This window comes from Meleagris gallopavo, chromosome 10 (assembly GCF_905368555.1).
Source record: "Meleagris gallopavo chromosome 10, MGAL_WU_HG_1.1, whole genome shotgun sequence".
Taxonomy (NCBI): Eukaryota; Metazoa; Chordata; class Aves; order Galliformes; family Phasianidae; genus Meleagris; species Meleagris gallopavo.
Genome location: NC_139413.1, coordinates 15,049,186 through 15,075,155, shown reverse-complemented (window position 1 = coordinate 15,075,155; position 25,970 = coordinate 15,049,186). Strand labels below are relative to the sequence as shown.

The following is a 25,970-nucleotide window of genomic DNA, read 5'->3' as shown; positions in this document are numbered from 1 at the left end:
AGTAGTCTGAAGTGTTCTGCCTTGCAATCAAAACTAAATATATTTTGAAAGAAGCCATAACTTTGATGAAGAGAACAGAAGATCTCTGTAAAATGGAGGCACATGGAGAGAGAGAGACAAAGCAGACCACAGACAAAAACATTATCAATTATTAAAATGACAACAGTCCTCCAAATTTCTCTCAGTTCAAGTACACAATTTCCTAAGTTCTCTTTGGAAAAAATACAGTCACAAGGTGCTTAAAAGCATATTACTGAACAGTAGTTTATTAAGTGCTCTCAAGAGGCCTACTGTAATTAAAAATAGGGTCACACACATGGAAATTAATTCAGGTGCACAGGCATCTCTATTCGTCTCCTTTGCAGTATTGGCCATGTAAAGCTGAAGAAGTTCATGGATACTACTTAGAAACCTAATTAGACCATTAGAAGTAAACTTCATTAAGAAAAAAATAACAATAAAAACCTTCAGCTTTAATGATAAACTGAAGCCATTTCAAGTACTGCACTAGCAAGTAAACCTATCATTGAGGTATCAACATTCTGTAACACAAGGCAAAATTAGAGGAATTAGAAAGTGCAATTGCTATTTTCATTATGATGTGCCTTTTTGGGAAGTATAGTATAAGCCTCCTATCACTGACAATAATTATTTTGGCATTTTATTGACAGGCACAATTGGAGAAAACGTGAAAATTTCTAAGAGCAAAAGAAGTTCTTGGCTAGATTTCTTCAGCCTGATATACTTCAGACTTTTATTTATGGCTAAATTGAAGCTGGATGTCAAATCTTGGTCCCTTAGAACAAAATCTTAATAATTAACTGGCAAAACTGAACATGATCATTTCTGACACACCTACACTGGTAATTATTGCTTTGAGGCCATTTACTAATGAAATTAATGTATTCATTGCCCTAACAAATTAGCATAACTCATACATAATGCCCCACATTTCAAGACCTTCCCAGAAAAACAACACTTAATACCGCAAAGTGAAATGGCAAGGGCATTGCATGGAGACAGTATTCACTGAATTACTATGTGTTAAAACCACAATAGCTAAGTGTTATAAAGCAAAAATGTAAACAGAATGTGGGTATTGTAACCAGTAAATAGTGTAGTCAAGAGTGTACAATCGATGATTATCTCTGCACTTCAGACACATATTACAATAGCAGTAACCATGGAAGGTAATTAGCTGACTACTTTTCATGATATGAAATATGAAAAAGAGGCAGTGCAGAAACAATTTCTTCCTCAAATCCACATGACTTACGGTGTGGCTACTGTGCTTTTCACCCCATATTGCCATCCAGATGACTTCAATGCTTAGAGCAGTAGCCAGCAGGTAAAGCAACAGAAGAAGACAGGATTAAACACATTACCTTTGGAAATGACAAAGACACTAGTGGCAGTCTACTGTCTTAGTTGGTAAGATTCCCTCACTTCAGGCTGGGAAAGGTTTTCTACCTCGCTATGCGGAACAGAGCTGAGGAGAGGCAAGCACCTCATGGACGTGTGCAGCCCCACTTGAATGCAGGGCAGGGCTGCAGGTACATCTGCTGTGTGGGCTAGGGCTGCCCTGGGAGCCAGGGGCAGCAGACCTGGCACTCACTGCCACCTCTGCAGATGCCATAGATGCCATGGTGTGAGGAATCAGTACTTTTGAGTAGGATCTATGTATTCATGCACTTCAAAATAATTTTAAGATTTTTTTAAAAAAAAGCAGTGAGGTGGCAGAAAAACTGTCTAGGACTCCTCATTGCACAGAATTCATTGCTGGCTTATCCGTGCAAGGCTGGGATCTGAGGATAACTTCACTGTATTTACTTCCATACAGCTGAGGAGCCAATCCCCAAAGTCAGTTACAGTAAGGATACGTTACCTGTGCTCTCTGAAACTGTTTAAATGAACTGAATGGCAGCACATTCTTTTGTCATCTCATTCTCCCTTCCTATACAAGCATAGTTGCAAAGAAATAGTTCCTCAGCAGATCTTATTGCATCAGTACCCATTGCTACAAAACTTAAGAGGGGAAAATTACATAGTAAGAGTTCCTTTGGAACCCCATCCCACACATACTTCGCTCCTGTCCAGAGGCTATAAGTTTTGTCTTAGCTTGTTGAGATTTGGCTCAATCAAATTTGTTTTCTCCTTTTCCAGACAAACATCTGATCTTTTCAATGATCTGAAGCACATAATTACCATACAGAACTCATTGCCATGAAATGCATAACATTTTGTTTGACCAGTTTCATATTTCATGCTTATCATGTATGACTGAGGATGCTCTCCTCGTGTCTTTCAAAGCCAGCTTATCTGCAAAGTCTCAGTTGTCAAGAAATTGGTTCTCTGAACCTTACCCTATTGTCACAAACAGCTATTTATATACAGTTAGATAAAACCCATTACTGTTTTACTAGAGTCCATTACCTCTTTCATCTTTACAATTACACACTCAGGGACTGACTCTCATTAACAGCAACCGTTCTTTAAACTCACATAGTAGGCCTCTGCACATTTCTACCTATGCTCCATAACACGAGAGTAATTTCAGCATTAGAGAGAACAAGAATCAGGTCCTTCAGCATCTTTTTCTTGAGTAGCAACAGATAGCATAAATTGGAATATCACTAAATAAAAATTGCAACTTAATGAAGCTCAGAATGCACTGTAAACATTTAAGACACTGTATTAGAAGAAAGGAAATTTAAATCGCCATCAAGTTACCATGCGTCTTTACACTAAAATATTATCCGACTTACCTGCAGAAAAGCACCTGGAACACTACTACACAAAATCCTTCTCGTGGCTGTTCTGTTCCATATAGTTCGTAGACATGTATTGAAGTACTCTAGTGTCTGATCTATTCTGTCCAGCTAATAATTATGTACTTCAGTATTGCATCCATCTCATCCTGTTTAAGTTACACTTAGTGAAAGTCAGTCCTCTCCCACCATCAGGCATGTAGTTCACCTATTTCTGACTTTAAGTCTCTCATTGATATATAGATATTATTTTTGGCAATGTGCCTACTTTTAGTTAATTCCTTTGTCTGACACATTGTTACTTCCCTCAAACATGCCTCTGCAACCCTTCTCTCCCAGGTCAGCTGTAATTTCTGTCCTATCTTTTACCATTGGATAAAGGGTTACCTTTGTATTGCTGACATTCCTAGCAGATGTCTTTGTCTGATACAAGAGCTCCTCACCACCTGATGCCTTGCTTCCAAGTTTAGCTATAAATAATCTTCCCCTCACTGGTTTGACTGTAAATCTCCTCCTCACCCAGTTGGCTTTTGGCATCAGCTGGTTCCAATTTAAATGGAGCAAAGCTCCATTAACTCTACTGAGTTAAAGCTCACTTTTGTCATTGCATCACCCACACAGGAATTGTATCCATACACAAAAGCCCAAGCATTAACAGAAAGATATCAGAAAGATCCCTAAACCTAACTTTTTTCCTGTTTAATTACTTGCTCATTCTGGCACACCTCACACTCACATCCCCAGATCACCAGTATCAGTGCACAGTGACATGGGGCTTGTGCTTGCAATCAAACCACCTGTGCCCTCCCAGCTTTTCCACAAGAGGCCATCTTAGCCATCCCTGGGCAAGCCTCATGCAGCAACCTCAGCAGCCCCTACTCACACCTGAGCTTGCTTGTGGGCCATTTGTTGTTTTCTGGCTCAAATTAAGTTTGTTTACTCAGGTGCATCTTTCACATCTTCAGTAAAAGCAGAGGAAGAAACACGAACTGCAGAAGAAAGTTGGAGAGACAAAGCACAGAAAAATTCTGAGAAGGTATAGATAGCCATAATCATTCAATGGCATTAGGCCAATTTGCAGACCTACATTTATTATTTAACATAGAATCACTCCTGCAAAGAGGGGTTAACTTGGAGGAGCCAAAGCACACGCTGATGTCCCTGCATGCAACTGGAGTCACCAGCACTGCATAGCTGGAGGAACTCTGTGTGACCTTAAGGGCTGTACGTACAAGTCTTGCTACAAAACCCGTGAGAACTTTTCCTGCTATGATTATAAACTTTACTAAGTTAGACTCTCACAGAGTTATATAACCGTATGTGGTAGTTAATGAAGTGCTGGATGTAAGAAAAATAACTGCAATGTTATTTTGCCCCTGGTATGCTTTGCCTTATAAGGATTAAACCTACAGCTAATTCACTTGTGTTTTGTGATCTCTATCACACTGCAATAATAATACTTAGACTTTATAGCACTTTTTACTTATAAAATGTGCTTTACAAACATTATCTAATTAATAATCTTCACAACAGTCCGCGACATAGGTATACAGGTCAAGTTAATGTTCTGTTTTAATAAACTACTAGCACTTCAGTAAATTGAAAAGTATAAAACACATTACATTCACTTAAGAGAAACAAAAGTTAGTGAACAAATTGCAGTTCTCCCTACAACATTCTAAGGTGGGCAATACACATAGCAAACTGCCAGCGATCACCAGCTCTGAGGTCAGTCTCTATAACAAGAATTTTAATTAAGTAGCTGAGAGACTTTTTATTAGAATATAGAAGAACTATTTGGTTCACATTATTCATTCTGTCAGGGAAGATGAGGTTCTTTGATCAAGGCAATACTACACAAAGTTTTATACAAAAAAAGAAAACAGTAGTCCCCACCTTACAATATTTTGGATTTAAGTATAAAATAAGGGATAAGTGACAGGGAATGAGAGAAAATAGTAAAGCAGGCAGTAAATTTTTACAGCTCAAATTATATATGCCTACAGAAACCTATGCAGAGCCATTTTATGCTTATCATCTCATTAGTACTCTACAGTTATCTCCATTTGATACACCTCAGGCTTTAGTTTTTTGTGATCAAAGTCAGAACAAGCATTTGGGGAACACAGCACCAAACAGACTTAGTTACATAGTCACAAGCTGAGTTTTCCACAAGGCCACAATTGATTCAGCACATGGCATGGACATGCCTTTGGGATGTACCCATGCAGATCAGGAGGGTACTACTTGATGAAGAGAAGCACTCTGCACACTGCCAAGGTTCAGAGCAATGTAGCAACTGAGGAATTCAGGGAGAAAGGGGAAGAAAAAAAAAGAAAGGTTTTCTATTTAAAGTAGTTTAAAAGTTGCCTTGGATTTGGAGACTATACTGCTATCACAGGAGGGACTATCAGATAAGGGATAAGTCTTAAAAACCAATCTTTTCACACATGGTTGTGCTCCTCATGTGCTTCAGTGAGCGACTTAAAACCTGAGCTCTGGCTTGCTCCAAGTGCTGATTACCCACAAAGGCAGCTGAAGTTAAAGGAAGTTGTGCATTCAGCACACTGCCTGATGTTAAGTGTTCTGAAAGAGGCTGAAGCAGGATGTCTCAGACTGGGTTCCCAAATTAGTAGGTACTTTCAACCTTGAGTTGCTGTGTCCCAATCTCCATCTGTCAAATGAGGACAATAATTCCTCCTCATTTCACCAGGGTGTTATGAAAATAACTTCATTACTGGTTTGTGAAGGACTGTAGTGTTGAGTACTGTATTAAAACCTAGGAGGAAATTAATAATACTGTCTCTGGAGCAAGTTTTGAAAAGCATGCAATTAAAAGAGCCTGAAGGCACACATTGAAAAGGAAAAATTGTTGAAATATTTGAACTGCTTATTGAGCGCTTTATCCAGTGGATTTCACCCCGATTTTAAATTTCACTTTTGTATTTGTAGATTATCAATATTTCTAAGAATTCAGATTTATCCAGCTCTCCACAAATGCCAGAATCACATTGATGATTCCATGGCTCACTCCTAACACTTAGAATCACTGTACAGACCTGTCATTAAGCTCATGGAAAAGAACCAAACAAACAATATAATCTTTCTCAAGAGGAACTAGCATTTCAAGGACAGAACATGTTTTGACAGTAGATTTTTAGGCATTTCCAATAACACAGGAGATATACAATTCAAGAAAAAAATTTCAGCCCAAATAATTAAAGTCTATTAAGATTCATATGTGTCTGTTAGAGATCATTTACAGTAGTTTAACTAAAAATTTTCAGGTAATCTTGAAAGAAACCAATATTCTCTGACCTACATAGAGCATACATTCATACACAGTTCTATTTTGAGCAAGCACTGTCTTTACTAGCAAGTTGTCTTCAACACTAAAGGTCTTTTATTATTTGTTTTCATTACACACCCCCTAGCTGTTTCTTATACAGAAAGAATAATATACCTCAGCTTCCCTTAAATAACATACAGATGACTAATCACTGTGACACCCAGGAAAGATATGTCAGGTAAAGTAAATATTCTGGAAAGAATGAACCCTTGAGCTATTTCCACCAAATACTCTTACCTGGAACTGTCACGATGATTGTGTTACAACCAAAGAAGGAGCCTTTGATGACTGTGGAGTTTTCTGAATTAGTAAACTGCCTGATGAGTAGTAAAAAGCCTACTGCCAGTTAACTTAAATCAGAAGCATTTAGAGACAGCAGAATCAGGCTACTTTTCACAACTATGACATTGAGACTATCAAAGATGATTTTAATATGTGAGTGAGGCAGAACTAGAAAATAGTTATGGGCTGCCTTACAGTCACTTGTCCAATGTACTTAAATATTAGCAATGTAATGGCTGCTTTTTGGTTAACAACTTTATATTGGAATGGATTTATACAGAAATGAAGATAGAACTAGAACCTTAACTCCTCCAACATCTGCCTAGATTAAGTGTCCCCATGCACCTTCTAAATCCAGATGTTATGGAAACCAAGTGAGGAGAGCAGATCTCTCCTATGAGAAAGAGGAACAATCTCTCATCCTGAATCTTATCCACCAGAACTGAATTTAGTTCCTGAATTAACTGAAAAACAGGTCACCATAAAAGAAAAATGATCTCTAAGCAAAATATGTCAGAAGGTAGAGAATCCATGTACATAGATGCAAAATCATGAATCAACAGTGCTGGGCCCCCTTCACAGCTTGTCCACCATAGTATAATGAAATACTGACTACAGTATCCCAGACAAGTAGCAGCTAATGTCTTGAATATATACTTAAAAGTTTTTCAGGGCAAAGTAAAAGAAAACAGCTTAAAATAGTTTATTTTGCTTCTTGCTACAACTCCTTACAGTAGTTCCTCACCCACAGTGAACATCCATATGATAACAAGGAGTTATTTCCCTCTTCCAGATGTATTCCATACACTTCATGCTATACACAGTAATAGTTTGTTTGGTCCTTACCACATCTGGAACATACGCCTATGGAATGCAGCTAGGAGATGCATATGCAGAAAAGCCTGGGCTAGAGCTGAAAAGAATAAACCCACTTCAAAGGAGAAACTTCCGTGGAGTAAAAAATTGGTTGGACAAGAAGGATGATGAGAGGAAAGCAAAAGATAACAGAAGCTGCAGTTTGCTTTGTGACATTCACGAGAGGATTAACATGCATAATTATAAGCAGCTAGTAATAGTGTCCTCCCAGGTGGACTGCATCTGACTGATGTTAGTGAAAGTTCCTTTTAGCATAGGGTCCAGCATGAATTTTTGACAGTTCATTCTGACAGTAAGACATTTTTAACTTATTAATATATTTCTAGCAAGAATAAGCGAGGGTTAGAGGAAAATCTCAAGCCATGTTAGTGTTGAGATTGTTGATAAACTACTAATATGAACAGCTACTTATTTCTTCTGTACTCTTCTGCACTCCTTTATAATATACAGTTAAATTACTTCATAAAATATCATATAAAAAAATGCAAGCTACATCTTCTCAAGCAACTTATCTTATTACTCCCAAATTAGAGGAACATTCTCTTTCAAACAAGAATAACTCCATTCCCTTGTTTATAATGAAAATAGAATACTTTTTGCATTTATCCACAGCAGGAGACAACTGACTGGAGAAGATAGGAATGCATGCAATCACAGAAGAGAATTCACAGCCAAGGACCAAGTAAACAGATTGAAATTTACCTGGCACATGAGGTTGTTACTTATAGACCTCAAGACCTTGTGTTTTGATAAAAAAGATTTGTAATAGGTTACATGGAAAAACAACTTATTTCTCTAATACAGTTTTCTGCTTTGGAACTAGTCATCAGCATTAGAATAACTTACAGTGTTTGAAAACACACTGCACAGCTGTATCTGCCATTTTAAAAGCACAGAAATACTTAGGTTGAAAAAGAGACTTAAGATCATCAAGTCCAACCACCACGTTACATTACCAAGTCCATCATTAAACCACATCTCAAAGAGCCTCAACTCACATGGTTCTTCATCACCTCCAGGGATACTTTCTCCACCATTTCCTGCCCGTTCCACAGCCTAACCATCTTTTCTGTGACGAAATTATTCCCAGTATACAATCTCTATTTGCCCTGGTGAAACTTGAGGCCATTTTAATTACTATTAACCCAAGAGTATTACTTAGATTTTGTTTTCTTGATCTCCAATTATTCATTTCACATCAATAAATTCAATATTTCTTCCAGCTTTTTCACAAGTAATCAGTCATGTGACTTACCAATGCTGTGAGTACTTTGCATCTCAATTATCTTCTATGAGAACACTGAAAAAAAAAAAAAAACAGAACAAACAAAAAAAAGACTTAGTAATAAAACTTTTTTAGTCACATATACAGTCAAAAACTTTCTAGTATGATCCTCTTGGCAGGGGGAAGGGACAACAAGGCCAAATCAATAATGAAAAATGAATGTCTTATCACCATAAAAATCTGGTTCCTGTTTGATAATAGGCACATTTCTTCCATTTATAGTTCTCATATTATACAAATACATATACTCTGAGTCAATAAGGTATAGAAAGATAAGCTTCAGACACATTATGGACAATCAACATAAACTAGAGCTCAGAACCACTGTGTTGCTCTGAGCCCATGAAAACAATCAAGGTTTATGACGTTCAACCATTATCTCGAGGAAAGCACACGCAGCTTTGATGAGATGTACTCGAGGTACCATGAGTTTCTGCAGCAGAAGGTATGATCTGCCAAGGAAAACAACTATCCTCCATAAAACAGCTTTTGAAAGTGTGATTATCATATCCAAAGTATACATTTTACAGAGCCCAAATATACTCACATTGCAGACACTAAAATAAGAAAACCAACTGATTCTTACACATGAGTATAGGAGTCTGTTTACCTCTGTTATATCAACATCAGATGAAGTTAATTAAAATGCTAAAAAAAAATTAAAAAAAATCAAGGAACTACTAAAGACAGAACAGCATTTCTTGAAAGTTCTGAAGCTCTGTAATTCTTCTCAAAGGTACATAAATGAACGCTTGAGACATGATGGTCAGCAAATTGCAACAATGGATACCAGAATTAAATATTATTAAAGAAAGAAAGAAATACACAGATAATAAAATGTTAACACACATCCCAGAGAAATTGTGTAAGTCCCTAACTCTGGAGATGTTCAAAACAACAGCAACAGTCCTGAACTACCTGATTCAATCTCAGCCTGCTTTGAGCAGAGAACCAGCACTCAAGAGCACCTCACCTCTTTCTGACCTGCTTTACAGTTCATTGTTTCTGACTCCAAGCTGACTACTTCTAACGATCTAAAGAGAGCAAAGCCTCTCTCCTCCTAGGAGGAGTAGGAATTTTAAGGTGGAAGAACCTTGATCCTTCATATGGTGAACTAGAATTAAATGTGGTTCAAAGCATATCAGTAAATAAATAAAATAACCGATGCTCTGCTTAAGAAGAAGCAAAATCTCTTCTGACAGGTTCTAAGCAAGAGCAGACAAAGTACTCACAGGTAGGCAAATAGTCATACACAGAAAGAGCACTAGCACTCACTCAGCTGGTGAAGGCAATCCAGCTATGCAGCACTCCTTCACAACAAACAGTCGGTGCAAGAGATACTCAGCCTTCAGTGGCTGGCCCTTTTATGTGCCCAGGGTGCCTCCACCCTGGGTCCATCCCTTCTGGTCACATGGGGAACACAGGTGCAAAAATTTGTCTGTGCTCCCTGGGCCAGCCACACCCCTTCACCAGGTGCTCAATCACCAGTTCAAGCTGTGATCGAACAGTTACCCTACAACTGATTAATTTTTTCTACAAACAACGTTTCCAGTAAGAAATGCCCTTAACATAACTGCATCTTTCACCTGAGAAAGACTGTGAAGCAAGGGTATCTCATACTGAACTACTTACTCAATACGGTGGCTTCTTAAGTCCTTTAAAGATGAGATATGGCGCAGAATGAAGACGAAACTAAAGTTCTCTACTAGCTCATTAGATTGGTTTCTAAATGAAAGCACAGAGAAGATGGGGAGAAGGTCAGAGTGAAGTGGTGGGTGGGAATGTTAAGTTCAAAGCAGTGGTATGGTTTCAGACTTATTAAAACAATGGCCAATTCCTGAACAGTCATGACTAACTGTCATATAGGTGGTTTACAGGAAATTGATAATTAATGCAAGAAAGGGAAAGATTAACTAAAAATTTACCAGAGAATCTGAGGACGACCTTCTTGAAACACTTGCTGTTAGGCAAGAAGGAAACAAAGTAATGAAAAAGTTTTTGAAAAAAATGTGACACTTAGGTACAAGCCATTCTCAGAAAGTGACTTGCCTGTGGTCTCAAAGGTAAAAATAAGAATCAGTTAAGATTTCATCTCCAAAATCACAGAACTAGATCCTGATAGTAGGAGTCCAGTCAAAATAATAACTTTGTAAGGACCATATGGAGTCCTCTCTTGTATGGGTTTTATACTCCTTTCACAAGCAGCTCCAGAGACTTTCAAACACAGAAATCAAGCGAAAATGATTAAAATAAGGAGAACTTAATAGCAAACTGAAATTCACAAAAAAGTTTTGAATACAAGATTACATAGACTAAAACACTAGGGTGCATGGCAGGAAAGATAAAATAGGAATGAACCAGAAATTACTTAAGGTTAATGAAGAATCTCTCTCTTCATTTCACTGTTACCTAACCTCCCTGTTGCAGAGTTTCAGAAACCAGTATTTCAAGCTGTCCATATTTACAGGTAATCCCTCCAGAGTATTCTCAGTTTAAATAAATATCATTTATTTATTTATTGTTTGGGTTGTTCCTTCAGTGATGTGCCTGCCAATGTACTCCAGATGAACCATGTCAGTCTCAGTCTTCATTTCCTCTCCTTCCCTCATCTCTCCTGAGCCTTACATAAATCTTCCTGGCTGAACTGTAGTCATGGGGAACATTTTTCCCCTACATCTTAGAATCCTATAATTTATACCACAAAATTAAAACCAACATAAATTAGTAATTCAATCCCCATATTCCAATTTAATGAACTAGAGGCTTCATTGCATTATTGTTTTGTGCCACTGGACCAATCATTCCGTTTACAGATGGAATGTACTTCTTTTTTAATAAATAAATGAATAAAAAAATAAAGGTATCCTCAATGCAATTATGTTGATGTCCCTCAGGAACCAGAATGCAATTATTTAAAATATTATTTCCTTAGATTACTCTCAAGAAAATAAGGAAAGAAATATGAAATTTGTGTCCTTTTAGCTTAAGCTCATTTTAAGAGCAGCAACAGTGGTGCAGTTAGTCCCCAGTGGCAACTGAGAAGCACTTAGCCAGAAAATTGTTATTGGATTACAGTTCTGGCTTCATAATATGTGGCTAAAGATCATTTTCGACATCTATTGAGTGGCCAATTGTCAAAACTGGTATGACAAACAAGTGACAAAGTTATTCTATTTGGTCATTTTTGAGGATTTTTTAGATCACAGAGGTAACTTGGGGCTGTATCAGCCTATGCAGTTTTGATTCAATTATAAAAATAACTCACAATAAGAATAATTCTAGCATAAATAATTGGAGCCCTCAGGAGGAAAAAAAATCTCTACAAACATGTGCATGTACTTTCAAGCGTTCCTGATATATAAGGAATTGTTAAGTGATATGGTGATCAGAAGTCAATTCCCATATTGAAACCTACCTTTCAAACTGGTCTTCTTCATTAAAATAAACAAGATGAAAAGGGCACCAAAGGATACAGCATGATTTTTAACAATGTGCAAACTGAGACCACTCAGATACCACTAAAATTCATACGATCCTTTCAATTTCACTTTACAGTCTTTTTCAAACAGACGATTTCCTGGATAAGAATCCTGCCTTCTATATTTTAATCTGCTGGTAAAAATGAACAACTAATGTGAATGTATTTTGATGTACATGTGCAAACTTACACAAGTGCAAAGCAGAAAGCAAAAACGAGTAACTGAATAAAAAACCTAACATGAGATTATTTTCTTTACATTAGCTCTTTGTCATTTTCATTCACTGTCCATTACATGGTATGTCTTCGCTCACATCATTACAAAATTAATATACTCAGCACCTATTTCATCCTCTGTTAATTTTGCTAAATATAAAAAAGACATACTTGGAGAAAAAAACTTGGAAAGTGAAGAAACAGGACCAACCGCTATGTACCACTGAGTGCTGCTAAATGCTTCTAATCCACACAACGGCCCTCTGGGTAGAAGTGCCACAGCAAGAACAGCTTTTGCTGGGGGTAACTCCATCTTTTCACAGAAGTGGCAACAGTGTGGGTAGAAGGAGACCTTGGCTTTGTCTCTCTGTAGGCACTCATGCAGCTTGTAGCAGGAAAACAAAGCAGAAACATCAATCTCACAACACTGCTGGCTCTCAAATCTATTTTCTGAAAATAAAAATGATTTGGAGAGGGAGGAGATAAAGTTGGCAGCTAAAGGCCCAGGTGTTCTATGTTGTTGTTTTTGTTCTTGTTTTGCTTCTTTCTTGCTTTTTGGGTTTTTTTTGTTTGTTTTTTTGTTTTTTTTTTTTTTGCAAAAAAAAACACAGAGCCACATTAGTTGAGAGAAGTGTATGACTATGGTCATAATTCTATTGAAGATTAGTGGATCGGCAGAAGATTTCTCCCTCAGATCTCTGCCACAAAGAAGAAATGAAAGTAGCAGCAAATCTAGAGCAAACAAGGAAGATTCTAGTTTGAACTGAGAATTTGACAAAGTTTTAAGAGATCTAACCTTGGCCAGCAAATCGGCAGTTTTATTTCCTCCACAAAGATGTCCAAAAAGTAATTCTGCTCATCCTTGTGAGAAAAGAAAATATCAGATGGGTTCCATTTAGTGGGGTCACGCAGACCAGATCAGTATTCCTCCCAACATATGGATCCTCACATTTAGGGTCAGAATTTAAAAGTCTGACTCTCAACACAAATTACTTAGTTCCTTGAATGATACCACTAGGTCATGGAGGACAGTGATGTTACACCAAAGGAAGAGAATCATTGACGGCTGCTTGCAACACAAACATACTTTCAAATTTACTGCTTCCATACAAAAGGACACTATTTCTCTATACAGATACAAAATGTCATTTGATACAGCAGTTAGAGAGGAAAACTACTTTGTTTTCAAAAATCCTTCTCATTAAGAGTCAGTATCAAACTTATTTCGCTGCACAAAAGCATAATCCTAAAGTATACTGAAGTCTGTCCCTCAAAATAATGCACTGACTTGCTTATCTCTGGAGATCTGTTTAATTATCCAAGTGTACAAGAAAGTGGAACAGTCCAGTTTGAACATCCTCATGCTGTCTCAGCATGTTTCTGCTCCTGGCACATGCTATTCCAACAGCTAGTGATTACTGGAGTTAAAGTGCATGCACCCAGCTGAATAGGATGCAATTCCTATTCTTATGATGAATATCAGGGTCAGAGGTGAGTGCCAGATAACACATGGCAGATGTGGAGGGAGTAGAAGGAATTCTATTTACTTTGGGTGACCACCTACATTTCAAGTGTAGGGGGGGTTGCAGTGGGAGGTGTCTAAAACTGCATGGTAAAGACTATTTAAGGGACTGCTTTGTACAATATTTTGCAGGAAAAAGCTACCTTCTTGTGTGTTAGTGCGAAGTATTGTTGAAATATAAAATACAGTTCACCCCAATTAACCACTCATGCCATGTATTTCTTTTAGAAACAAACAAGAGAAATCTTATTAAAAGATATTCTTCGATCACTTCAGCTGGTATTGAGAAACTGTATTTCTTTTTGTGTTGTCAGTATTTCTATCCATTTCAGGATGCTGGGGGACTAGCAGCAAAGTAACCTTACCAAGAAATGGAAAAAAGGTGATCTAAACCTGAGAGAAGTTCTAGATAGACCCTGTGAACACTCTGCAAAAATACAGCAAGAGAGCCTATTCACAGTCTTTCTGTACACGTCAAAAAGGTGCTGCAAGTTATCACTGGCTGCCAAGACTAGATCCTCAGTCCTGTAGCCCAAATCATGCGAAAGGGACCTGAAGGTGCTCCAAACAGTGGATGATTCTTCCACATCAGATGTACAAGGCAGGAGATTTCTTCAAGCAGGGAGAATTATTAGCAGCCATTCGTTACTCAGCTTTTCACAGTCCATGATTAAAAACCTTTTTCCTCCTCAACACCATTAGCTTTTAACTCCTAGCAGCAAGGAGGCACTTCTGTGGTACATTCAGCTACTATAAGAGAAACGAGAGAAGCAAAGAACGAACTCACACGCTGTATTTCTCCTGCTCCCTCTTCTCTTCCTAAAGTAATCACAAAAGTCATTGAGGATTTTGATGCTTTCCATATGGAAAATTTGGAAGGTTGAAGTGCAGCAGTTAGGAGAAATTCAGTTCATAGAAAGGACTGAAAAGAAAAATGGGAGGCAGGTGAAGGAAAAATAGTTACTTATAAAAGTAACATACAAACAGCAAAAACAAACTAATCTGGGACAAGGGGCTTTATTTAAAGATCCACTTCCCAAACTACTGAAATCAAATACCACTGTGAAGAGTGTTCCAGCAAACAGATGGAATGGAGGGTCAAGGTGGTTTGATAGTTTTCCTGAAAAGATTTTCATAATTTTTTTTTTTTAAACAGGTCAACTCAGTGCTCAAGAGCGACTTAATGGGAATATCATTACAATTTCAAAATTAATCTTATAGAAAATCTAGTGGAAGATAATATAAATCCTAGAAAATAGTTGTGGAGGAAGTTATATCCAAGTAGAAAACAGAAGGAAACAAATCAATAAATAGATCACCATCTAGATGCCCACTGGTTAGCCTGCTGTCTTCTTAAATTAATTGTTTTGTTAATGCCTTTAGAAGCTTTGGCATGTATGTTGAGGATTAAAACGAGTTTTTCTAAGTGAAGTACAGTGAGGGAGGGAGTGTGGCAAATGATTTCTGATCTATTCTGAACTCTTCGAAGATACTATTGTGCTTCCTTTTTAAAGATATACACTGCCTCATTTGTAGGATGGATTGAAGTAGAGGACAGTTCAAGAAGGAAATCCAATAGCTTTAAGTTCTAAGCTTTCTACACAATGTACAACTCAGGTAACATTAATGATAATGAAAAAAAAAATTACAGTTCTATAAGGCAGAAGTGTATTTGCTGCATAAAGCATAATGGTGGCATAAAGCAGCCATTCTTTTTCGAAATCACAACAATCTGCAGAAAGAACTCAGATCTGCTAGAGTCTGGCTAAAACAAATGAGCAAGAAAACATTCATTTCTCAGAAAGTGAATGTATTCCCCTCCCAGTTAGCTTTTGGTCTGCTGCCACACTGCCATTTTGGCAACTAAAGGAATGCTTTGGGCACCATACAAAGGCATCTGTGGCAGCCTCGGGGTTAAAGCAGACATTTCTCATCTTTGACAGATGGTTAATTCATGGTCATTATTACTAAATTCAATTGCTCAATAATTTAGATATGACAAACACATGTGTAGTAATATATGCCAGGGCACCCTTCTAGGATTCCCCAAATGCAATATCCCCCTCCCTGATTTTGTTATGTACCTTCTTGTTGAGTTTGACAGATTGAAACAAATGTAAGCTTTCCAAGCACTTTAATTCCCTGGTGCCACTCTTGTTACATTAGAGAGTGGTTCTAGATAGATAATTACTGCGTCCACACCCAGAGAGGGTTGAATTGGCTTCACTAAAACAACTGCTTTGTCAATAAGTTCAATGCAAATTTTTTTTCTTTTTTTTTTCTCCTCCTTGAAGGTCTAACTTCTGTGATGGTATCCCTGCATGTATCTCCATTTAAGCAATCACAGGAAACTAATTTGCCTTTTGTGAATAGCACTGATTTCAGCTAGGCTCTGCAGACAGGTTACCCAGAACAGGTTTAAAGTGGGCCATGCCTGACACACCCAACCTGCCTACCACAGAAAAATAAAATCACAAAGTGAAGCCACTCAAACTGTCCTTCCCTCTCCATTACCACCTCTAATCCCAAATCCAATATTTTCTCATGTAAGACAGCCATGAAGATCAGCATTTTGACTTAAAAATAATTTTAAAACACCCCTTTTCCCTCCTTTCACTGAACCTCTCCCATTCTCTGTTTTCACGTTACCTCCAAGCTGGCTAGCACAAGGACGCATCTCAAAACACCTCCACATCTCATTCACTGAAGTTGAAAGTCTTTCACTGACTTCAAAGACATTTGGATTAGGCCTAATGCCAGCATCCTAACATGCTAGCACAGATTACCAAGCCTCAACTCTGGCTGAAATCCATGCTGAGTACACGCTATTGCTAAAGCACCAGAGGAAGCTTACAAAGCTTCACATCTCTGAAATTTTGAGCTGTTCTTTCCTTACTACTTTGCAGATTATTCTCTGCAGTTTCACAAATTCTTCTGCTGATGTGGGCCAACTTACAGGTTTCTCATTTGTACCACAAAATCCAGGTATCACAAATTGGCTTTGCTTTTGAAATCATAAGCGCATGCATCTCTTTCCTCTTCCTCCCTAGAAATTTCATTGCCTTCATGCCTTATAAAGCCCTGAGATGTCATACTTTCAGCTAGAAAATGAACCTTTCAAAGCAGAGATCTTGCCTTTACTTGTTAGTAATTCACTTGGTACACTATTGGCACTATATAATAAGAAAGAATAAACACAACAATAGTATGTGGGAAAAGACTCTATGATGTTTTTCCACCACTGCCATTAATCCTACACAGCTTACAAGACAAAAAAATTCCAGGCAAATGTGTGAAAGCTGAGCCTTACCTGTAAGCTTGTGAAATAGCCACACAGAAATAGAGGAAACCCGAACTACTGTGTGCTCAAGGCAAGTGAATCCATTAAAGCAGTTCAGACAAAATATTCACAGCATCTGTTTCAAAGAGCTGCATTAGCTTCAGTATTAGCACCATGCTGTCTGTCTGTCTTTCACACCACCCTGAACTACAACTGCCTTAAACTATGGACCCAACCACATGGCCGAAGAAGATGCCAAGATCTCTCTGCTCTTATAGGCAGAGACAAAGAACAAGACATCTTGTAGGCCTCTCTCAACATCTCATACAACTGATCCTTTGGTAAGCAACTGCTATGACATCTGGTGGCATTAAAGTCTCTCTCCTTTCCTTGCTCTCTAATTGTGTTTGGAAACTTATGGTTGTAAGAAGCTTATAGAACTAAACTAAACCTAATGGAAGAGTCTCATATCCTGAATGGTATATTGCCATATGGGGCACCTCACAGAGATGAAGGGAAAAAAAGCTGAAAGAGAAAACCGAACAAACTTCTTTCACCTTTGGTGTCCACAGAAACCCACATTTCTGGGAAGTAATCAGGGTTTTGCAGTCATGAAAGTACAGCAGAATATCTCAATCCATCTCATCTCTTTTGCAACAGATAAAGCATTCTTTTGCCTCTAATTAAAAAGATTAATAAAGTAAAAGAACACATCAGGTTTGCATCAATCATTGCCCATGTGGTTCTTATTATTGTAATTAAAAGTTATCTCCTTAAAATTGTTGGATGAAAGTGTCACGATCTACAATTGAAAACACATTGAAGGGAGTTATCCAACTTATCTGACTGCTTTAAGACAGTCCAATTTAAGAACGCTATGGAGATAATGTATTCAGAAGAATCCTTAAAGGCAATTTGTCAGTAAAAGTGCACTTCTGTCCTACAGATTCCTTATTCAAGAATGGCAGTGTTGGTAAGGTTTTAGGGGAGTGGAAGGAGAAATATTAACAGTAAGAATGAACACTTATGCTCATTTATTTAAAAAGGCAATTTCAAACTCAGCTTTTGAAATATAGGTTTTCATCTTCAGAATTGTTTAGGAGTCACTAAGAGCATTCAGCTCTCCTAGGACAGTGAATTTAGATTTTTACATTGAATAGGACAAATTTCAAATAAGCCTAAACAAACCTGATTTTTTTGCTGATGTGCGACCTCATAATTCACAAAATGTCATGTTCAATTTTGACATCCAAGCTTCCCTAATAAATAGAGTTTTGGAAAATATTGATCTAAACAGAGTGTTTTTTCAAATGCAGGAATGTAGACTTACAAATCTGTGAAATAAGGATACAAAACAAACAGAATTTATAATTACACACCTTTCTTTCAAATGTTGATGCATAATAGTTTTAACAGCAAACTGAGTACACCACAGTTAGTAGCATGCTTAAAAATAGCCCTTTTAAGAACTTTCTTCATGCTAGGCACCTTTCAAAGAGTTTCTTTCTTCCCCTCACTCTTCCTCTCCTTTCTCTGTATTGAAAGCAAGTCTTACTTGCTTTTACTTAATTTTGGCACAGAATTAGGAAATGCTGGCTTAATGGAGTACAGCTCAAGATAATTCAAGATTCAAAGCCCTTTAGAAAGATTTCTTGGATGCTCTTTATAAAAGATAAATTTAATGCACAGAAAGTATGTCTTGTAACATAAAGGAAAAAATGTAAATACCAAAGGATATTAAAAAAAAAAAAGAAAGGACTTGTTTGGATTATGTTGTAGAAGAGAAAAGAACATTTTCCTGCCATCTTTATTTACATTTGAGCTCTCCTATCACTTTCTATGTGCAGCTTCTGAAAATCAGTGGTCTCTTGTATGTTCCTTCCTGGCACCAGCAGACAGCTTGATCTGTGGGCAGTGGATTTACATGACAAGAAACGAACATTTACTATCCAAAGGCTACTTAGAAAACAACATGAAACTGTATAATTTTTCCTATAATCCTCAGCTACAACTTTTTTAAATTTTTTTCTCAGATGGAATTATTCAATTTGGGAGGGGGGAGAGGCAGTCAAACAAAAGACTTCAACACAAACAAAAAGCACTAGCCAGAAGAAAAACAAAATGAGAGAAGTGTGGAATTCTTAAACACGACTATGGGAGGCATATAGTATTTTACTTTAGCCCTCCTCCATCATTTCCTATAGAAAAATTATCCTGTATCTAAGAAAATGTAGAAAAAAGACAAATAGTGATGCTGAATATGACAAAAAAAAAAGCTTGTTTATGTATAATACATAGGAGAAATTGTTCAAGGACAGTTAAATGTGACCTGTTTAATAAACCAAGGTCTCTAATACTTATGGTGCTCTGCTGAGTAAGTGCTTATCATGCAAATTAAGGCTGCCTGGGGATATACTCTGCTTTTCAGTTGCAGTTTGAGTTTTCCGAGTTCTCAAAAAAACTTTTTGTGTTCTGGATACATGTTACAGAGTAACCAGGGCTATTTCAATTTCTTCAGGTGTTGACATATTTTTGAAAATGCATTTGTCTGACATTTTTGAGCCTTACGCATCCATATACAGGAAAGCAAAAATCTAATTATCACTACTAGCTGTTTAATTTAAAATAGAGATAACCAAGTGAATTTGAAAAGGTGTCTTAAGACTCATATTTCAGCTGTGACAAGAAAGATGAGTAAAAATCTAGCGGTCACTGTGACTTTGATTAGCACAAAAGTTTAGTAAGGTCTGGGATTAGTTAAAGGTAATGCAAATTATGCCCTCAGTTTATACTATATTCAAGATCTGATGCCATCTGGACTTCACTGGCTTAGGCTTTTACCCAGTTTGCAATATGCTTACAAATCTCACTAACTATAATTTGGGCTCATTATTTCTGACCGAATGCAAGGAAATCCAAATTACACATCACCTCTGAAACCAGCATCAAACAACCAATCAAAACTTTACAAGTTAGGTGAAGATTAGGGTATGAAATGAAAGAGCTAAGAAAAATACACAAGAAGTTAGGAAAAGCAATGCTTGTCTAATACGGGTACAATGCACTCACTGTCTGAATACAAAAGCATACAAAGGCAGGCAATCTGTTTTTATAATTTCACTAAAATTATATAGATTCTAACCTATAGGGTAATTATGCTTTAAAATAAGTTGCCCTAACCTCCATTCCACAAACATCTCTCTGAAAGATGAAATTGTGCTATTTCCTATGGGTATTTTTAGTAATGGCATCACTAATTAAACATATGATGGTCTGGAGCCCCAAAGAAAACATCTCTTTAGGTTCTGGATGTGTTCCATAGTATCTTGAAACAATCTTGAAAAACATATTCAGTCAGCATTGCATTCCTGCAGGGACCCATTAGGATCTCCAAGGGAGACGGTGGTGGTGACAACACAAGCAATTTGGCATTACTCACTGGAGCTGAGGCATGACTGTATGAAACTGCTGTTGTTCTCCGTGGTTTCTCTGAAGAAGTTTAAAATCTACTCAACCTAACTCATTTCTGGAACCACAGCCTCTCAAGGCAGCGTCCCAAGCACCTGATAACAGCCCTCTCCCAAAGGACATTGCTTCCAATCTCTGCTTTTGTGGATTCTCCACCAAAAGAGGACAAATTAAGGATACAATCCCCTGTTTTGCATTTTGAAGGTCTGCAGTGTCAGGGAGATCACAACAATGACTTGGGTTAAAAAGAGAAACCACCTCACTCCAACCCAGCAGAAGTGCTCTCCTTCAGCACCTGGAAGCCCCCTGCAATCCATCTCCCAAGGAGCAGAGCTGGCAGGGGCACTCACATGCTGCAGCCAGGGCATCAGCCCTTTAGGGCCCACGGACAGAGACATGGGCTGAACAGCAGCACACCTGCAGAGCAGAGACCTGTGCTCAGCTCCTCCACACCTCAGCTATGAACTCTGAGCACAGGGCCATTACGGTTCATCCTCACTGACCTACTCTTTAACACCGTTTCTTTCATTTACCACTCCTGACATCAATTAATTATTTGTGGCGCAAACAAAACTTTTCAGTACTTTCACTTTAAGTGAGGGTGGGTTTTTTTGTTGTTTGTTTATTTTTAAAGTAAATCCAATCTGATGCAGATTTTCTTTTCCTTGGGTCAGTTTGGCTGCCATGCTACAAAAACTATTATCTGCAGAATTCTAGGTTATGTTGTGGGGTTAATGGGGTAACAACTGCGGTCATTTTTGTTATACAGACCACGTCAGTAAGAAGTACTTTTGATCTTTTCATGATTTCTTTTCTTTCCCCTCATTTTTACTAATGACAAGTTCGAAAAATTGACACTTAATGAAGAAAAATGTACGCTGTATACACTAGCTACACTCAGTAAACAATCAGATGAAGCCAGGTTGTGTCGCTCCTTATCCATTTATTTGGAACATGTTGTTGATCTTTATGTAAGATTTTTAGAGACATGTCATCTTCATGCAGTCTCCCAAAACGTTACAGTATAAATGATTAACCAGGGAATGAGGTGATGAGGTGTTCCCCCTCTCCCCAAGAAATAGAGACTGTGAAATGTTAAAATAACGACTGTTAGAAGCTGTTTGATTACAAATCTGTTTTTTTGTTGTTGTTTGAGTGTGTGTGTGTGTGCATGTGTGAGTGCATCTGGAAAAAAATTGATTCTCCATTTTTATCTTGTGTTTACCAAAATACAAACTGGTATATACTAATGGAAAAGCACATGGCTGCCGTCTGTGCACTTCACTTCTTATGATTTTCTTCCTCTTGAAGAAGAAAATCTATTTATCAATTAATTGTTGTGAAAACATTTCCAATGACTGCCTGTCAGGAAAACAGGCTCAGCCCTCGATCACAGCCGAATCACTGGCGCAGGCAGTGAGTGCAGTGGAGTTCAGTCTAGCTGCTGAAATGTCTGACACTATGAGAGGTAATACTTTTCTTGCAAAAATGACATTTCATTACTTATGAAGTGGAAAAGACATAGGAGTGTTTAAGGACACTTGATGTATACTGATTTTATATGTGTGAGTGTAAACATCTAGCATTTATATGCAAGTATACGCATCCATTGAGAGAGGAAGACACTACACAGAGAACTAAGCTAGGACCTGCTAGTTATATTCCCTTTATCTTGGTGAGTTTGTAAAAATGGTTCAAGACATGAGCAGCTCATAGTGACAAACTAAAAAGTAGAGAAAAAAAATCAAACAAACAAAGAGATAGTACACTTAAAACCTATTTATGGTATTAACAGCTGCGGTGTGAGAACAAAGTTGACCTTGTTTAGTCAGTGTTTTTAAGCCACAAAGTGGGTTTCCTATATATACTAAAAACCTGCACTGTGGAGGCATTTATGGGGTACCACTTCTAAAGTGCACAGTGAGGTTTTATAGTATCTCAGATCCAGTGGGCTAAATCCTGAGCTAGTGAAATCAGCATAGTTCCAGTCACTCCAGTAGTACTACACCAACTGACATCACTCAAGGATCTAGCCCGGGAGCTGTAATGGACTCCTGTGGCCTCAGCTTTCGCAAAACAATCTGATACTATACAACATAATCTGACAAACCTGAGAAATCTGAAATTAAGACCTCTGCTCTCTCCGTATTTCACCCAGTTGTGTTTAAGTGCATTGCAGAGGAGGCCTTGATATTACACAGCTGGTGCCATGAAAAAGGGCAACAAGAATTTTCTCCTCATTCCAAAAAAGATTCTGTTTGTTCCAAAAAGGGCTCATATTAATTTCAGTGAGATCTTGTTTAAGTACAGTGTGTTTTTGGGATATGCACAGTGACCACAGCTCTGGTAAAAGGCAAAAGGCTTTTTACAGTCTTATTTCAGATGCTATCTTCCTGTGTGCTGTGGTCCTGATGTAGGTGATGAGCTTTGTTTAGTTGGGGTCAATGGCAATATTTAGATCTGGACACCAATTTCTCCTCACATTGAGAAAGACATCCCTGAACTTCAGAAGCAGAACGTTACTTCTGGCCTATAAAGTTCAAACAGAGACACTCTGCAAATAGAAGTACTTTTGAAAGAATCTAGACATTCAAAGCCTCTTTCTCAGCTGGCACAAAATTGCCACAGCTGCATTTACTTCAGTGGGCCCAAAAAACTTCTGAGTTGAAGACTGACCATTAAATGTCTCCAGTCTCTGCTAAACAACCTAGTATCAGCGACATGCAGTATGAGGCTCTGGCTGAAGTTTCATGAAAGACAGATTAAAGGCCATCACAGGACAGAGACCATAGGGCAAGGGCAGAAACATATTTCAGAAAGGGAAATTTCCTGTTTCAAGTTAAACTTGTCTTCACAATGAAAGGTGACCTTTGATATCAGTCTTGCCTCGCTCTTTGTATTTAAACTCTTTTTGCTTTCAGCACTACTCAAACACAGATGAGCACTGTCTTCTTCCTTTCTTTAACATTCCTATTTCAATATTCCAGACTCAAGCATCATTTACCCCAGCAATCCCCTACTGTGCATCTGTCCCTCAAATCTTAAATACCTGTCCTCCCAAGCTGTTCCAAGGCCGAGTCCAAATGAGCTTTGTGCATGTAAATTCTATTATCTACATGCATAAATGACAGAATCTACTGCCCATGCATGCAAATGTTAGCTATCTAGACCAATGAATGTGCCAATGTGTATTAAGGGACAAAGTCTTTTGCACGCAAAGAGAAGCCTACTGTGTATTTTTGAAACAGCTGCCCTAAATTTACATGGAAGAAAAAGAAAAAAAGAAGCACCTCTGCTTGTAAATTGTAAATATTTCCAACAAGTATAATTTTCACATAGCTTAAACCTCTGGATAACCTTCAGAGGTTGAGTTACCCTTGTTTCCATCTCTTCAGGATTCACCTGGCCTTTGCTAATGCAAGAGCATACGTGCAATTTGTGCTGTTGAAGTGTTCAGAGAAAGAAATACCATCCCACTAATATAGACTATCCACAGCATCTGAAAAGCTTTGGGTCCTAAAAACATAGAAAGAAGTTTAACAGTTTATTCACCAGAAAGACACTGCAAGAGACAAGGGGTCACTTGAAAAGTTAAGTAAAATTTATGTTTTGGAATTTTTTTAAATTTTTGGTTAAGGGATTTGATTATTTTCTTTTATGGCTGCAAACACCAAGAGTTTTTTTACATTCAGTCTCAACCAGGTAAAATTAGATGAAGTTTTTTATTTTTATTATTTACTTCATTATTTTCCCCCTTAGGCCAGGAACACTCATGCCGAGACTGAGGACTAAGAAACTAAGTTTCAGTCTATCAGTTTATCAGCTATTACAATCCCCTCTTAAAGAGGTCTGAAATGGAATCACTTATTTAGCCTTCATTAAAGAAACGTAGTATATCCTCCACATTTTCTATATCTGTATATAACATCAGAGCTCAGGGTATACCGGCTCAGTTCTGTTGCTCAGCTGTAACTAAGAACTGAATTCAGTTCAGAGTACGCGTATGCTATCCACACATTTATATATACCCATTATATAGACTCCAGTTATCACTCAGTGCATGAATCAATCCCTTAGCAGTTTATGATTTATGCAGCTTGCTAGAACTAGGCCAAGCCAGCCTTGAAAGCACTTTAGCTTAGTTGTTTTTACTCATGAAGGACATGTTGTCCTGTAATTATTCTGTCATTTCTTAAAAGGTGAAATCCTTAACAGGTACATGCTTTATGTGCTGCTATGTGTATGTGTGTGTTTATGTCTGAGCACGTCTCACCAAGTAGGAATCATCATTCCAAATTACTTTACAAGTCAGTACATAGAACTGGACAGCTTAAAATGTGTTAAATATCCTCAGAGTTTACATGAATCGCTTCAAGGGGAACAGGGGAGGAGCGGGATAAGGGGGTGTCAGGGAAACCATTAATATATTCCAATTACAGCCCTGACTCACAAAATACACAACTGCATAAAAGTGTCACATTCTGTTTTGATCTTGTTGGAAATGTAATGTAACTCCGTGTTGTGTTTTTGTGTATCATTTAATAGGGGCGTATCAGCGAAATGTGCAACTTTAAACAATTATGCAAATTTTAAAGTAATGTGTTCAGAGAAAAACTGAACAGAGATTCTGACATTAATCAGAGACTGCAGGCTCCGCTTGCAAGACTTCTGTAAAATATGGGCTAACCTTAGTGTTAGTGGCTGAAAGGCAAAGTTTTTCTGCTGCATCAAATTAACTGCTGTTTTAGCTTACTTGAAACAAACAAACAAACAAACAACAACAAAAAAGCAAAAAACAACCAAAACCAAAATCCATCCCCAAGAATATTAAATTCTCTTTTCTACACAAAAATCTGCCACTCTTATTGTAAAGCAATAATACTGAGACATATAACCCCAACCTTTATGTCAGGATATTTTAGGAATTTTAATAAGCTTCTATAATGATCTATAAATCACATGAATTATGGGAGCTCTACAGTATATTCTCTCTAACAAGTCCTGCAGTGCCTAACTAATGCTTATCTGATATACTGGCAATACAAAGTTGATAAAGTTTATAAACAGAATATCAAACTGATTTGAACGAACAAAAAAAGAAAAAAAATAAATAAAGTCATCCTGGCCCCCAAATGAAGATGGCAGGTATCTGAATCCTTCTGATACTTTAAAATAGAAAAAGGGGCTTCTGATTGGATGGAGCTTCTTTTACCTAGAGATTAGGAAGAAAGAAGTCTGGGATCAGGATTCTCTGAGCTTCAAATTCAAATGTTAGATTTCTGTTTGTTAGAAATTCTGGTGTAATAGTAAGCCCGTACCGTTAACCAGAGAAGGAAGCACAAATCAAAGAAAAATTGTGTTCTGCACAACCATAAGAAGGAAACACCATATCTTTCATGAGAAAGAATGATCTTGAAAGACATCTGTCCTCTTCTCCAGACTACTG

General features: G+C 37.6%; 1 protein-coding gene across 1 annotated transcript in view; it reads right to left on the bottom strand.

Moving 5' to 3' along the window:
* Positions 1-25,970, bottom strand: part of LOC116216988 (uncharacterized) — a 451,866-nt gene that overhangs the window by 116,714 nt on the left and 309,182 nt on the right. The window contains 1 exon segment of the mRNA XM_085231079.1: positions 8,531-8,575. The gene's annotated coding sequence lies outside the window, so the exon portion shown is untranslated.